Source organism: Bos taurus, chromosome 26 (assembly GCF_002263795.3).
Source record: "Bos taurus isolate L1 Dominette 01449 registration number 42190680 breed Hereford chromosome 26, ARS-UCD2.0, whole genome shotgun sequence".
Classification (NCBI taxonomy): domain Eukaryota; kingdom Metazoa; phylum Chordata; class Mammalia; order Artiodactyla; family Bovidae; genus Bos; species Bos taurus.
In genome coordinates this window covers 12,313,783-12,330,311 of record NC_037353.1, presented here as the reverse complement: position 1 = coordinate 12,330,311, position 16,529 = coordinate 12,313,783, and the positions used below count along the sequence as shown (strand labels likewise).

General features: G+C 41.2%; 1 long non-coding RNA gene across 1 annotated transcript in view; it reads left to right on the top strand.

Moving 5' to 3' along the window:
• The first annotated feature begins 317 nt into the window (after positions 1–317).
• Positions 318–16,529, top strand: part of LOC132343939 (uncharacterized) — a 43,013-nt gene continuing 26,801 nt past the window's right edge. Inside the window, exon 1 of the long non-coding RNA XR_009492963.1 lies at positions 318–15,951. This is a non-coding gene — a long non-coding RNA (uncharacterized lncRNA). The remainder of the gene's footprint in view (positions 15,952–16,529) is intronic.

Sequence of the window (16,529 nt, the reverse complement as noted above, 5' to 3'; positions counted from 1 at the left end):
AATAATCTGTTAATTTAATTTCAAATCATTTATAGACAGTTTAGCTTTTTTCTCTTACTAGTTTGAAGGTCTCACTGTCTTTGGAATTGCACTTGGTCTTAAGTTATGCTGAGGTGTGTCTAGCCTGCTATTTGCTAGGCTTCTTGAATCTGAGGTTGGTGTATTTCATCTTTCTTGGAAAATTCTTAAACATTGTATCTAACCTAAATGGGGAAATAATTTGAAAAAGAATATATATATATATATATATATATATATATATATATTTATGACTGAATCATTTTGCTGTACATCTGAAACTAACACAACATTGTAAATCAACTATACTGAAGTGTAAAATAAAAATTAAAAACCAAAACATTGTATCTTAAACATATTGTTTCTCCTTTTTTTTATCTCTGCTCTCTCTTCCATGAATTACCAACAGACATTTTTGGAACTCATGCTATTTTTATTGCCTCTTCACTTATCCATGTTTTTACCTCTTTAATCTTCAGTTTAGTTCAGTTTAGTTCAGTTGCTCAGTCGTGTCCGACTCTTTGCGACCCCATAAACCGCAGCACGCCAGGCCTCCCTGTCCATCACCAACTCCCAGAGTCCATTCAAACCCATGTCCATTGAGTCGGTGATGCCATCCAGCCATCTCATCCTCTGTCGTCCCCTTCTCCTCCTGCCCTTAATCTTTCCCAGCATCAGGGTCTTTTCAAATCAGTCAGCTCTTTGCATCAGGTGGCCAAAATATTGGAGTTTCAGCTTCAGCATCAGTCCTTCCAGTGAACACCCAGGACTGATCTCCTTTAGGATGGACTGGTTGGATCTCCTTGCAGTCCAAGGGACTCTCAAGAGTCTTCTCCAACACCACAGTTCAAAAGCATCAATTCTTCAGCACTCAGCTTTCTTTATAGTCCAGCTCTCACATCCATACATGACCACTGGAAAAACCATAGCCTTGAGTAGATGGACCTTTGTTGACAAAGTACTGTCTCTGCTTTTTAATATGCTGTATAGGTTGGTCATAACTTTCTTCCAGGGAGTAAGTGTCTTTTATTTTATTTTATTTTTTTGTTTATTTATTTATTATTTTTTTATTTTTTTAATTAATTTTATTTATTTTCAAACTTTACATAATTGTATTAGTTTTGCCAAATATCAAAATGAATCTGCCACAGGTATACATGTGTATACACAATGGAGTATTACTCAGCCATTGAAAAGGAGTAAGTGTCTTTTAATTTCATGGCTGCAATCACCATCTACAGTGATTTTGGAGCCCAGAAAAATAAAGTCAGCCACTCTTTCCACTGTTTCCCTATCTATTTGCCATGAAGTGATGGGACCGGATGCTTTAAGTCAATGTTGCGCTTTAAGTCAACTTTTTCACTCTTCTCTTTCACTTTCATCAAGAGGCTTTTGAGTTCCTCTTCACTTTCTGCCATAAGGGTGGTGTCATCTGCATATCTGAGGTTATTGATATTTCTCCCGGCAATCTTGATTCCAGCTTGTGCTTCCTCCAGTCCAGTGTGTCTCATGATGTACTCTGCATATAAGCTAAATAAGCAGGGTGACGATATACAGCCTTGACGTACTCCTTTTCCTATCTGGAACCAGTCTGTTGTTCCATGTCCAGCTCTAACTGTTGCTTCCTGACCTGCATACAGGTTTCTTTCCTCTTATTGTGCTGTGTTTCGCGGGCTCAGCTGGGTACGCACCAGCACCCAGGTGACACTGCTGGGTGCATTCAGTTCCTTGCCCGCTGTTGGTTGGAGGACCTCAGTTTCTCTTTGACTTTGGCTGGAGGCTACCTTCAACTCCTTCTTGCTTGGCGCTTTCCATATGGCTTCTCACAATATGGCCGCTTTCTTCCTCAAAGAAAGCAACACAGAGAGAGACTTCTGGTCATATGGGCTACAGTTTTATATAGCATAATCAAATATACATGATTACCTACATTCTGTTACCTTTGGTATATTCTGCTGACTAAAACAAGTCACAGGACCCTCCCACAGAAGGCATGGGAACCATGGGCTCACCCTAGATTCTGTGTCACAGTGCACACCTCTATAATTTAATGCAAAATGAAACCATGTAACCCCCAAAATAGAGTTAGTCTGTATCCTAAAAGTTCCCTTTGTCTCCCCTCCCAATCATTTCCCCCCTTCTCCCTAATGATAACCACCCTGATGAAGTTTATGATAAAACAGCCTCATTTTTTAAAAGAAACCATATTTGTTTATATTCCACCTAGGAATGCATTCCTAAATATTATGAATTAGTATGGGCTATTTTATTTATATTTTTATTTGACTTCTTATTTATTTTACACTTATAGAAAAAGAACTTAAAACTCATGTTTCCTCTGGTCCCCTACTGCCAAGCATAGCATCTTCCAGATACAACATGGAAATTCACTCATGCATAATAACTTTTTTCGCATTATGACCACTTTATCTTCCTGACCCCAGCGGCTCTATGTGGCACATGGCACTGCAGCATGAGTGGTATAATTTATTTCTTCCCCAAATTACACTGGGCTTCCCTGGTGGCTCAGATGGTAAAGAATCTGCCTGTAATGCAGGAGACCCAGGTTCAATCCCTGGGTCAGGAACCCCTGGAGAAGGGGACAGCAACTCACTCCTATATTCTTGTCTGGGAAATCCCACAGACAGAGGAGCCTGGTAGGCTATGGTCCATAGGGTTAAAGAGTCGGACACGACTGAGCTACTAATACTTCCATGTCTTCATACACTCTCATCGGACAGTTTGCCTGTTAGTTTGCTTGGATGTTAAGCTTCTCTGTGGTTTGTTCCTTTATAGTGTTTACTAGAAAACTTTTTATAGGGTCACAACTCAATCTTTTTTTTTTTCTTCTTTATTGAAGTATAGTTTATTTACAATGCTGTGTTAGTCAGGTGTACAGCAAAGTGATTCATTTATATATATGTATAGTGGTTTTCGGAGAAGGCAATGGCACCCCACTCCAGTACTCTTGCCTGGAAAATCCCATGGACAGAGGAGCCTGGTAGGCTGCAGACCATGGGGTCGTGAAGAGTTGGACACGACTGAGCGACTTCACTTTCACTTTTCCCTTTCATGCATTGGAGAAGGAAATGGCAACCCACTCCAGTGTTCTTGCCTGGAGAATCCCAGGGACGGGGGAGCCTGGTGGGCTGCCATCTCTGGGGTCGCACAGAGTTGGACACGACTGAAGCAACTTAGCAGCAGCAGCAGCATAGTGGTTTTCAGATTCTTTTCCATTATAGGTTGAATATAATTCTCTGTGCTATACAGTAGGTCTTCGTTTATTTTATATATAGTAGTTTGTATGTGCTAATCCAAAACTCCTAATTTACCCCTTCCCCACCTTTTCCCCTTTCATACCTGTAAAATTGTTTTTTATGTCGTGAGTCTGTTTCTATTTTGTAAATAAATTCATTTGTATCATTTTTAAAGATTATACAAATAAGTGATATCATATATTTATCTTTCTCTGTCTAACTTGAAAGCTCAGTCGTGTCTGACTTTTACTGACCCCATGGACTGTAACCTGCCAGGCTCCTCTGTCCATGAAATTCTCCAGGCCAGAATACGAGAGTGGGTAGTTGTTCCCTTCTCCAGGGGATCTTCCCTGTCCAGGGATCGAACCCAGGTCTCCCACATTACAGGCAGATTCTTTACCATCTGAGCCACCAAGGAAGCCTGAGAATACTGGAGTGGGTAGTTTATCCCTTCTCCAGGGCATCTTCCCAACCCAGGAATTGAACCAGGGTCTCCTGCTTTGCAGATGGATTCTTTACGAGCTGAGCTACCTCACTTAGTATATTAGTTAGTTAGTTAGTTCAGTCGCTCAGTTGTGTCCGACTCTTTGCGACCCCATGAATCGCAGCACACCAGGCCTCCCTGTCCATCACCAACTCCCAGAATTTACCCAAACTCATGTCCATCGAGTTGGTGATGCCATCCAGCCATCTCATCCTCTGTTGTCCCCTTCTCCTCCCGCCTCCAATCCCTCCCAGCATCAGGGTATTTTCCAGTGAGTCAACTCTTCACATGAGGTGGCCAAAGTATTGAGTTTCAGCTTTAGCACTTAGTATATTACCCAGCCATAAAAAAAGAATGAAACAATGCCATTTACAGTATTATGGATGGACCTAGAGTTTAGCATACCAACTATAGGCTATTTTAAATAGAACCATCTTGTGTAAATTCTTCCAGATTTGCTTTATTTAGCTAAACTTTAGGTTTGTGAGATTTATTTAGGTTCAGTGTGTAGCTTTATTTTGTTCTTTTTTTGTGTGTTATAATAGTCCATCCTAAAGGAGATCAGGGAGAAGGCAATGTCACACGACTACAGTACTCTTGCCTGGAAAATCCCATGGATGGAGGAGCCTGGAAGGCTGCAGTCCATGGGGTCGCTGAGGGTTGAACACAACTGAGTGACTTCACTTTCACTTTTCTCTTTCATGCATTAGAGAAGAAAATGGCAACCCACTCCAGTGTTCTTGCCTGGAGAAGCCCAGGGACGGGGAAGCCTGGTAGGCTGCCATCTATGGGGTTGCACAGAGTCAGACATGCCTGAAGTGCCTTAGCAGCAAAGGAGATCAGTCCTGGGTGTTCATTAGAAGGACTGATGCTGAAGCTGAAACTCCAGTACTTTGGCCACCTCATGTGAAGAGTTGACTCATTGGAAAAGACCCTGATCCTGGGAGGGATTGGGGACAGGAGGAGAAGGGGATGACAGAGGATGAGATGGCTGGATGGCCTCACTGACTCGATGGACATGAGTTTGGGTAAATTCTGGGAGTTGGTGCTGGACAGGGAGGCCTGGTGTGCTGCAATTCATGGAGTCGCAAAGAGTCGGACACGACTGAGTGACTGAACTGAACTGAACTGTGTAGTTCATTGTATGAACATATGATAGTTTATGAAGTTTACTTTTGAGGGACATTGGTTTATTCCAGTTTGAGGCTATTGTAAGTAATGGTGCAAGGAGCATTCTGACACAGTGTGTATGCTTATACTCATTTGTATGGGATATACATCTAGAAGTGGAATTTCTGGGTTATAGGGTATGCATGTTTTCAATTTAGTAATGCCACTGTTTTCTAGAGTGATTCTTCCATTTTACTCCCCACACTAGTAGTGGGTGAGAATGCCTTTTGGTTCCCGCCCTGAATAATGGCTTGTATTGTTTTTTTTCTTTCAAAAATTGTTTTTAGTTTTAGCCCTTCTAGTAAGTAAATAGTAGTACCTCATGTGACTTTAATTTTTATTTCTCTGATCATTGGTCAGGCTGCACATGTTTGTATATGCTTATCAGCATTTTGGATAGACTTTTCATATAGTACCTATTTGAATTTCTTGTTCATTTTTCTGTTGAGTCATCTGACATTTTCTCATTCATTTGCAGAGATAAATTTTTAAAAATGTTCATCAGTTAAGAGCACTTTATCAGTTATAAATAATATAGATAACTTCTCCCTCTCCATGGGTATCTTCTTAAAGGTATCTTGATTTTAATTTATTCAAATTTGTCAAACTTTTCCTTGATAGTTACCATTTTGTATCAGGTTTAAGAAATCCTTCCTTTTCTTTAAACCATGAAAATATTCTCTTTCATTACCATCTAGCAGCTTTATTTTTGGCCTTTGCATTTAGATCTACAATTTACCTTGAAATTGTTTTTCTGTATCATGTGAATTAGGGGGTCATCTTTCTTTTATTATAATGGACGTACAATTGTTCTGGGACCATATATTGTAAACAATATTGTTTCCCCACTCCTCTGCTGTGTTATTTTTGTCATAAATCAAACTTCCAGAAATGTATGGGTGTGTTTCTGGGCTCTCTATACTTATATTTTTTGATATTTCTATCTTTTCATTATTACAACAGTCTAATTCTTTAAAATAAGCCCTCTTTTTTAGAGCCATTTGTGGCTCAGCAGGTAAGGAATCTACCTGCGATGCAGGAGACCTGGGTTCGATCCCTGGGTTGGGAAGATCCCCTGGAGAAGGGAAAGGCTACCCCCTCTAGTATTCTGGCTGGCCTGGAGAATTCCATGGATTATGCAGTCCATCGGAGAAGGCAATGGCACCCCACTCCAGTATTCTTGCCTGGAGAATCCCATGGACGGAGGAGCCTGGTGGGCTGCAGTCCATGGGGTCGCTAAGAGTCGGACACGATTGAGCAGCTTCCCTTTCACTTTTCACTTTCATGCATTGGAGAAGGAAATGGCAACCCACTCCAGTGTTCTTGCCTGGAGAATCCCAGGGATGGGGGAGCCTGGTGGGCTTCCGTCTAGGTCGCACAGAGTTGGACACGACTGAAGCAACTTAGCAGCAGCAGCAGCACACAGTCCATGGGATTGCACAGAGTCAGACATGACTGAGTGACTTTCACTTTCACTTTAGATTCTTAGCAAAACTGAGTGGGAAGAACAGAGATTTCCTATATTTCCCTTGTCCCCACATATGCATAACCTCCCCTACAATCAACATCTCCTACTAGGGTGGTACACTTGTTACCATTGATGAACCTACACTGGTACATTATTATTAACTAAAGTCCATAGTTTACGTTAAGGATCATTCTATTTGTTGTATAGTTCTGTGGATTTTGACAAATGCATAATGTAATATATCCACCATCTAGTGTTGTACAGAATAGTTTTACTGCCCTAAAAATTCTCTGCATTCCACTTGTTCATCCTTTTTTCCCTTCCCACATCAAGTCCCAGGAAACTGCTGATCCTTTGGCTCTTTCTAAAGTTCTACTTTTTCCAGAATATCGTAATCATAGAATCATATGTGGAATGGAATCATACAGTATGTAGTCTTTTCAGACTGGCTTCTTTAACTTTGCAACATGCACTTAAGTGTCCACTGTGTCTTTTCATGGCGTGCTAGCTCATTCTTGTTTAGCACTGAATAATATTTGGTTGTCTGGATGGACCAGTTCACCTACTGAAGAACATATTGGTTGCTTTCAAGTTTTGGCAATTATGAATGAAGCTGTTGTAACCATCTCTGTGTAGGTTTTTGAGTGGACAAAAGTTTTCAACTCCTTTGGGCAAATACCAAGAAGAGCAGTTGCTGAGTCATATGGTTAGGGTACGTTTAGTTTTATAAGAAACTGCAAAACTGTCTTTCAGAATGGCTGTACCATTTTGCATTTCCACCAGTAATAAATGAGAATACCTGTTGCTGTATATCCTTGCTAGTATTTGGTGTTATCAGTATTCTGGATTTTGGCCATTCTAATAGGTGTGTGGAAGAAAAGTTATGACCAACCTAGATAGCACATTAAAAAGCAGAGACATTACTTTGCCAACAAAGGTCCGTCTAGTCAAGGCTATGGTTTTTCCAGTAGTCATGTATGGATATGAGAGTTGGACTGTAAAGAAAGCTGAGCACTGGGGAATTGATGCTTTTGAACTGTGGTGTTGGAGAAGACCCTTGAGAGTCCCTTGGACTGCAAGGAGATCCAACCAGTCCATCCTAAGGGAGATCAGTCCTGGGTGTTCATTGGAAGGACTGATGTTGAAGCTGAAACTCCAATGCTTTGGCCACCTGATGCAAAGAGCTGACTCATTGGAAAAGACCCTGATGCTGGGAAACATTGAGGGTGGGAGAAAGGGACGACAGAGAATGAGATGGTTGGATGGCATCACCGACCCAGTGGGCATGAGTTTGGGTAGACTCCGGGAGTTGGTGATGGACAGGGAGGCCTGGCGTGCTACAGTCCGTGGGGTCGCAAGGAGTCGGACACGATTGAGCGACTGAACTGAAACTGAATAAGTGTGTAGTAGTTGCATTGTTTCAATTTGCATGTCCCTGGTGACACATAATATGAAGCATCTTTTATAATGCTTTTTTACTATCTGTATATCTTCTTTGACAAGATGTCTGTTAGGTCTTTGGCCCAGTTTTTAACTGGCTCATTCATTTTCTTACTGTGCACAATCTAATTTTAATGTGGCTTTCTATCTTTATAAATAAAGTCTCCTATGTTTGTTCTTGTATAACCCTCCTGCACTGAACCCAACCTTTAAAATAAAGTTGCTAGGTTTCTTTGACTGATATTTTGTTTAGGATTTCTTGTGTTGTGTTCAAGACAGGTTCGGCCTGTAACTCCTTTTCTTGCAATGTTTTGTCAAATGTTGACAATAAAGGTATTACAGAATTGCTGCCAAACACAAGTCCACATCCTGGCACATGATGAGGCCAAACAAACCAAAATATCAGAGTTTGGAGCAGAGAAAGGTTCATTGCCTGCCATGAAGGAAACAGGTGGCTGGTGCTCAGAAGACCTGAACTCCCCAGGGGGTTTCAGGGAAGAAGGTTTTATAGGCAAAATTTGGGAGGAAGGTTGCAGGGTGTGTATCCCTCCTTTAACTGGTTAGTGGTGATGTAGCAGGATGGTGTTCCAGGAATCTGAGTCATTAGTGTGGGTCCAGCTGGTTTGGGATCCCTGTGCAGTCTTCAGCCTATAGTTAACATTCTCCACCTGAGTGAGGGCCTTAGTTCCTATAGAAGAACTCAGAGGTGTGTATCAGATTGCTCTGCACGTCCCCAAGGAGGAACTAGGATCTTGCCGTATCCTTCGCTATCATTTCTTTCTTCATTCCCTTGCTCTTTTAATTACTAATTGTTTGAACCTACCATTTGGAACTCAGATCCTAGACCTCCAAAGGTCTAGGAGGATGAAACCTTTTCCCTGCAAAGAAGAAATGAAGGACTCAGAAAGCCCTTTGTACTTGGGAGGGCTCCCATAGTATCCTGCAAGGTTTCAGAATCACAAAATGATTTGGGTTGTGTTCATGCCTTGTGTCGGAGAAGGCAATGGCACCCCACTCCAGTACTCTTGCCTGGAAAATCCCATGGACGGAGGAGCCTGGTAGGCTGCAGTCCATGGGGTCGCTAGGAGTCAGACACAACTGAGCGACTTCACTTTCACTTTTCACTTTCATGCATTGGAGAAGGAAATGGCAACCCACTCCAGTGTTCTTGCCTGGAGAATCCCAGGGATGGGGGAGCCTGGTGGGCTGCCGTCTATGGGGTCGCATAGAGTCAGACATGACTGAAGCGACTTAGCAGCAGCAGCAGCAGCACGCCTTGCGTATATGCTTTGGTAATATTTTCCTGTGAGTCAACTTTCTATGAGCCCCCAGGGGTTACAAGGTTTTTAATTATAGAATTAGACTTTTGAATTGTCAGTAGACGGCAAATTTACTGGATCTTCTTTATCAGTTTTTGTAAGTTTTATTTTTCTAAGAATTTATATACTTCATCTCTTTTTTATTGACTAATATCTCTTAAGAGTTGATAAGTTTGTGTCTTTTTAATGCACACACCTTTTGTCTTGGTTGATATTCTCTAGTTTTTTAATTTCATTACTTTTCATCTTCTGATTCTCCTAACTTGCTAGGTTTTTGTAATTTCTTGAGATGGATGTTAGGATGTGTAACTCATTGATTTTCAGTCTTCTTTTCTAACAAATACTTGAAAATTATAAATTTGTCTCTAGTTGCTTTTCACGTTTTGATATGTCATTAAAAAAACAATTACATACCTTCTAATTTACATTTGAATGTTTTTCTTTGACTCAAAGTTTACTTAAAAGTGGTGTTTTCTGAAACTGCCAACACCTGAGGATTCTCTTATCTTTTTGTTATTGATTTCTATGTGGAAATAATTGTTTGTGAAAATAATGTTAGATGATAGTGTCTTCCTCCAGTGAAGATCTAAGCTTGTTTTTGCTAGGCATCCAGGAACAGAGGAATCCAAGATAAGCTTCAAAGGCTGATGTGATTCGAAACTGAGCTGCTGCCTCTGTGAAAATCCTATTGATTTCTAGGAAACTCCTACTCCTCGAGTGTTGCTCCTTAGGGCCCTCGAACAAAGCTAGAGGCGTTCTCACCAGTCTTCATCTTTGGCATGCCCTGGACTTACTATTTAGCTCTTTTGGATGATTTTGTTCCTGCCACTCAGTTTTCTCCTGGGATGTGCCAGCAGTCACAGCAGAACAGCATCCTCAAACACTCAGACCGCTGATTATCCCCGAACCTTTGTATCACGCTCCCTACTGTGCCGAGAGCTCGCCAGGGCCCCTAAGCAGATGCGTTTTAAATTCCACCCTGCTCTAATTTTCCCTGGTGGAAAGGTTTGTCTGTATTCCTTAGTCTGTAATTGTTGAAAGTAGAAGTTTTATTTAATTCTATTTCCCATCTGTCTGGACAATTTTGATAGTATTAATAACTTGTTTTCATCTGATACTTATACCTCTTTTATTTCTTTAAATATGTTAGACATACTTATTTTATATTCTACATGTGATAATTCCAGTACCTGAAATTTTATGGATTCGACTCTATAGGCTTTTTTCGCCAAGTATTGATTTTTTACTATGGTTTCTTCTTACATCGTAAGTTTAAGGAATTTTTTCATTGTATGCTCAGTTTCCTAGGAACCTTATCTTGAATTCTTTGGGTCCTGTGCCTAAAATATATTAATGCAGAAAGGATTTTCTTTCACTGCTGCCATGTTCCTGGGAGCATAACAAACCTAAAACCACTTTAAAATTTTAGTTTAGGTTTTCCTGGGCCACACAGATGATTTGAGTTTTGGCCCCAAATTTGCCTGGTTATGAACTGATGATTAGAAATTCAAAGGGATCTTTTCCCCAGCTCTTTTCACAGCCAAGGCCAAGAGAGTCAGACATTTCTGTTGTCTCCTTCAAGGGTTAAAATCCCCGGTGTGGGGAGGGGTTCCAGGTTTAGAGTCTCTGATTGACCTTTTATTGTATTCTAATGGGTCTGTTTCAAGTCTCCTTAGGCCTGTTAAGTCCCAGCTCTAGACCTCCCATGATTAATGGTAGATTGGTACTTTACCCACATTTCTTCTTTCCCCATAGCCTCAGCCATAAATTTAAAAGAGTTTTAAAAGATTTCATCCAGAATTTTAACTTTCAGGGCTGTTTCAGGAGCAGTTTCTATAAAAATCTGCTCAGCCATATCATTGAGAAGTCTCCTCCTTGTAATTCTATACTCTGTGATTCTAAAATGATTTTTATTAGTGATTATTACATTATGGTTCCATTTGTTATACCCTACTCCTTCCCTGTCTGCGTTTGCCTGGGGTCTGTATTTGTTGAAATCATTTTGACCAAAACAAGGGGGGATCCAGCTTTTACTCTGGATGTTTAGTATATTACACAGGCCAAACATTTAGGTCATTGATTAGATTCTTCATCACTAAAATGTGCAGGACTATTTATATACATCAACAGTTTGCATGTCCTAATTTGCTGCTGTCATTTTAGATATGCAAATAATTCATTTATTTCAATTTTGGTTCATCTTGTCATCTCACTGCTGCTTTACTGGAGGCATTATTTTAGACCTAGATGTTGGTGAAGAATATGGCTAAGTAATTCTGATTATAATCAGTTCTTTTCTTGACGTATTCTCCTGAGGATGGGATTACATAGCAGAGGACATTAGCATCAGCCCTTACACTGGTGTATCTATTTTGGAGCATTAAGAAAAACGCAGAATCTGAAGACTAATGTGGGATTGTTAAGGAGTTTACTTATTGAGTGATTTAAAAAATATATTAATCCCATTTTATCCGCAAGGAATCTCATAATAGTAATCAAATTACTCTTATATTGAGAAGTTCCATAAGCTAGGAGAGAATAGAAGCAAGCATTAATTCTTATAGATAAACCAAGCTTCTTCCTAGACTTTTGTTCAGATAGTTTCTAGAGAATGAGATGTGCCAAGTTCACAGTAGCGAGGCCCATAGTATTTATGGCTCTGCTTGTTCTACAAGTTGAAGTACAATGGAAACGTATTCTGTAACTCCATCTGAGGTCAAGGAAGCACAATGAGCACTAGAACAAATTTGTTTTTGTTCTAAGCTCTCACTGGTTTCCACAAATATGGTTTCCACCTCCTTATATGAAAGTGAGAGACCATAGTAATTCACCTTAAGGCGGTGAGCAATCGGGGCTTGATATTCAGGAGTGAAGATAGATGTGGCCCCGACTACCCATCCTCTGCTGTTGGGGGCCAGAGTGAGGTACTCCGCCCATGGCAAAGGTCATGAGGAAGGAGGCTCGACATACGCAAAGGTGGGATCGAGCCTCAGGAGTCCCCCTGGAAATCCTCGAGCGTCTACCCCCATAACCAGAGCCTGCCTACTTTACTACTTTGTGCTCTTACCTACACCTCTGACTTTACGGGGGGCTGTCCCCCACCACCTCTTTCGGAGAAGGAGTTAACCTAGAGCTCCAGTCAATAAAAACTCTTGGGTGTGACAAGAGTGTTTTAACCTACAAACTCCTCTGAAGGTTCTCTAGCCTGCCTGACAGGCTCGTCCGGCCACATGTGATTGCTCACAGCCTCCCAACCGTGAGAGGCACGAGATGCTTTAAACCTTCTAAAAACAGGTTCCTTAGAAAAGTTAGAAAACTATTAGTATAAGTATAATGGGCTGATTAGAAATTGTATTGGTGAAGGGTTTTTCATTTGTTGAGCCAATGTTTGTTGCTAAGTCTCCACATCCCCTGCCCTTACACACATTAATGAATATATAGAAGAAATAAGTATTAACCTTTGATATTAATCACGTTAGACCTTAGGCTAAGTAAATTCTTTCCTTAACTAAAACCCACTACACCCTCACCCTGTAGGAATGTAACTTTACTTGGGTGGCGTCTGTTTTGAGAATAATCAGCCCTGGAGAAATAAGTGTCCTGATTGACTGACCGCTGTCACAAGGAGAGGGTCGTAAATTGTCAGCAGGCCCCCCTGGCCAGAAGATGATGTAACACCCCTAAGACCTCTGTATACATTTGTGTGAAGCACCTGACTTTAATAAAAGTCAGGACTGCTGTCCCCACGTGACTTTTGTATAACATCTTAGTGTATAAAAACAGACTCTGGAAAATAAAGAATTGGGATCAGTTTCTCGAAATACTGGTCTCCCCATGTCGCTCTCTCTCTCTCACTCTGGCTGAGTCTCCATCTGGAGCGCGGAACGCACCATGCTTACTAATTATGCCTGGGCTTCTAAGATCCGACCGGGGAGGCCTCAGTGTCTCCTCTCCTTTGGGAGAACGGAAGGACGCCTGCGGCCTACGTAAGTGGTGCAAACTTCTTGTCTTGAAGTTTTATTGGTCTCCCGCGTAAACCAAGCTACTCAGCCTCTTTTCTCCACTGAATTTTCCTACTGAGCTATCCTCATCCTATTACTCTTTATATCTTTAATTAATATCTAATTGAAGCTATTGTATCCTGATCCTCGCCTACGCCGTCTCTCCTTCGAATACCCTGGATCAGCCGGGGCTGGTCCCCGGCACTCTGCCATTTGAACTTGGCCCACACTTCATCTGATGATGGTAATAAGAGGAGTAACAATTTTAAAAAATTATTATGGTAAAAGTCACATAATGTAAAACACTTTTAAAACCGTATTTAGTTGTACAGTTCAGTGGCACTAAGTACATTCACTTGCTGTGCAGCTCTCGCCATCATCCTTCTTCTGAAGTTTTTACCTTCTTAAACTGAAGCTCTGTCCCTTAAATACCAACTTCCCATTCCTCATCCCCATCTCCTCCCAACCCAGCATTTGCGAATGTACTTTCTGACGCTTATGAATTTGACTATTCTAGCTATCTTGTGTAAGTGGGATCAAATAGCGTTTGTCTGCAAGGAGGAGTAACAAACAGATATATGTTACTGTAGCATTTTGCAATTTCCAAAGATGTTTTTATTTGCCTTCTCTTAATCTGATCCTCCCAAGAGTCCCCTGAAGTCGAGGAGGCAATTAAGAATTCCTCCTTTCATAAAGAAGGAAACCAAGGCTCAGATTCCATGACACAGCTGAGACTGAGCTCCAAACATCCTGATTCTCAGCAGAGTGTCCTGTGCCTCCACCAGTCTAGTGATTTGGCAGGAGTCTTGGTGCTGCAGGAAGAGAATCCTGTAAGCAAAGTGAAGGGGACATCTTGGCCACATGCACTTGACGTGGTCTGTGACACGATTCCCTAACACTCTCGTGAATTTCCTGGGGATTCTCATGTTATAACCTCTCTGTGCTTCACCAGTACCTTGAGCCTTTGTTATTTTGGAATAAAACAAACAGATCGAAAATGTTTACCAAAAAGTGTTTGGTGAGTGCAGTGAGTGGAAGGTTTGGAAAAGTGAGACAGAGGGATGTTTTGGAACACTTTTCTTTTATCTTTGGTTTCTTTGTTTCTATGAGTCCAGTTAATTGTTTCCTTGCTTCTCAATGATATGGCATTCTCTGGAATATTCCTCCTTTTCCTTGTCCCCCTCTTTTTAAAAATCCTGCTGTTGTTGACCGTGGATGGAAGTGGCTAATGCTGTGGAGAACAGTGAAGTGAACAAGTAACATTTCCTGAAGAAACCTGAACCAACTGATACAGAGGTTTGACAGCTTTCCCTTCTCTTGTGTGAGAATCTAAGCTCTCCTGTCATCAACTTTTCTAAGCCCTTTCCAGGTTTTGCCTTGCTGATCCATGTCCAGGAGGAGATTAGCATCTTGAAACATTACTTTAGAAATTGGCCATTACAGGGATTTAGAGTGGCAACAGAAGCCAGCACCCAGAGACTCGTCAGATTGGGCATGTTTGGACCAAACATTTCTAGTTTTCATAGAATTTTATTGATTTTGTGTTTCTTTTTTTTTTTCTTTTTAAATAATGGTTGCTTCTCTTTTTCAATTACGATGTCCAACCAGTCACAAGCCCTGTATGGGCTCTTGGACTCTACCATCTACTTGGAAACAGTAAGCAGAACAAGTGGAATAGCAGTGCCCATGACATCTTTGGGAGCAGAAGCAGATCACTTTCTAAGCCTTCGTGGTTGGGGCTATTTTTACCTTGCCTCTGGATTTCCTGGTGTTTTATCCACAAGTGCATCACAGAAGGGAGTGGCGTCATCACTTGCCACAGGATTTCTAACCTTATGTCAGAATTTCCCAATATTGTTGAAAATGGTTCTTCCTTTTTCTAACTAGAAGATTTTCTTTTAAAAAAAGAAGAGCAGGTGGGTTTTTCCTAAACATATGAAGCTTTCAGCTTAAGTAGAAAACTATTGAAAACATCTTGCCTATAGACCAGAGGGTGCAGTCTGTCTCTAGTAAGTACCATTTGTGGCATGTCCTTTTCCTTATAGGGTGGTTGGTTCTTTTTTTTTTTTTTTAATTTTATTCTTCGTATTTTTTTTACTTTACAATACTGTATTGGTTTTGCCATACATCAACATGCATCTGCCACGGGTGTACACGTGTTCCCCATCCTGAACCCCCCTCCCACCTCCCTCCCCATACCATCCCTCTGGGTCATCCCAGTGCACCAGCCCCAAGCTTCCTGTATCCTGCATCGAACCTGGACTGGAGATTCGTTTCATATATGATATTATACATGTTTCAATGCCATTCTCCCAAATCATCCCACCCTCGCCCTCTCCCACAGAGTCCAAAAGACTGTTCTATACATCTGTGTCTCTTTTGCTGTCTCGCATACAGGGTTGTCGTTACCATCTTTCTAAATTCCATATATATGCGTTAGTATATTGTATTGATGTTTTTCTTTCTGGCTTACTTCACTCTGTATAATAGGCTCCAGTTTCATCTACCTCATTAGAACTGATTCACATTGAAGAGTGAATGAATATATCACTTCAAGCTGACGGTGACCTTACTGAAAATCTGATCCAACCTTTATATTTTAAAGCAAGGAAATGAAGGCCAAGCAGAAGATGATCAAATATGAGGGTATCAGATGCCTATGAATAGAGGGTGCCCTGAATAGGAAGAAAGGCATCATGTTTCAAAAGGCATTAGTGATTCTCTGATTCACCAACTTCACAGGCTGGCATCCATCAGAGCTACAGGTCCGAAGAACTGACACATCACTGAACAGGTTGGTTCTGAGATTCTTCAGGGTTTTGAAATCCAAGGGATCTCTTTATGGCTTTCTCAGCATTTTAATTTAATTTTATATTTGTTCATAAGCATGTGATATAGAGAAGCAGAGGGCCCATGATTCAGAAGGGCAGCAATTTGGGGCACATTTGTAGTTCAGTTCTTCTGAAGAGAGGAGTTTGGGCTTCCAGCAAATAGTAGGATCATTTATCTTTGACAGAGAAGGGAGCCTCACTTTAATTTACCCTGGGTGTCAGTGTTAGATATATGTATATATATTCACAAACACTATAGGTATGATATATATATCAGATCAAATCAGATCAGTCACTCAGTAGTGTCTGACTCTTTGCGACCCCATGAATCGCAGCACGCCAGGCCTCCCTGTCCATCACCAACTCCTGGAGTCCACTCAAACTCACGTCTATCGAGTCAGTGATGTCATCCAGCCATCTCATCCTCTGTCATCCCCTTCTCCTCCTGCCCCCAATCGCTCCCAGCATCAGAGTCTTTTCTAGTGAGTCAACTCTTCGCATGAGGTGGCCAAAGTACTGGAGTTTCAGCTTTAGCATCATT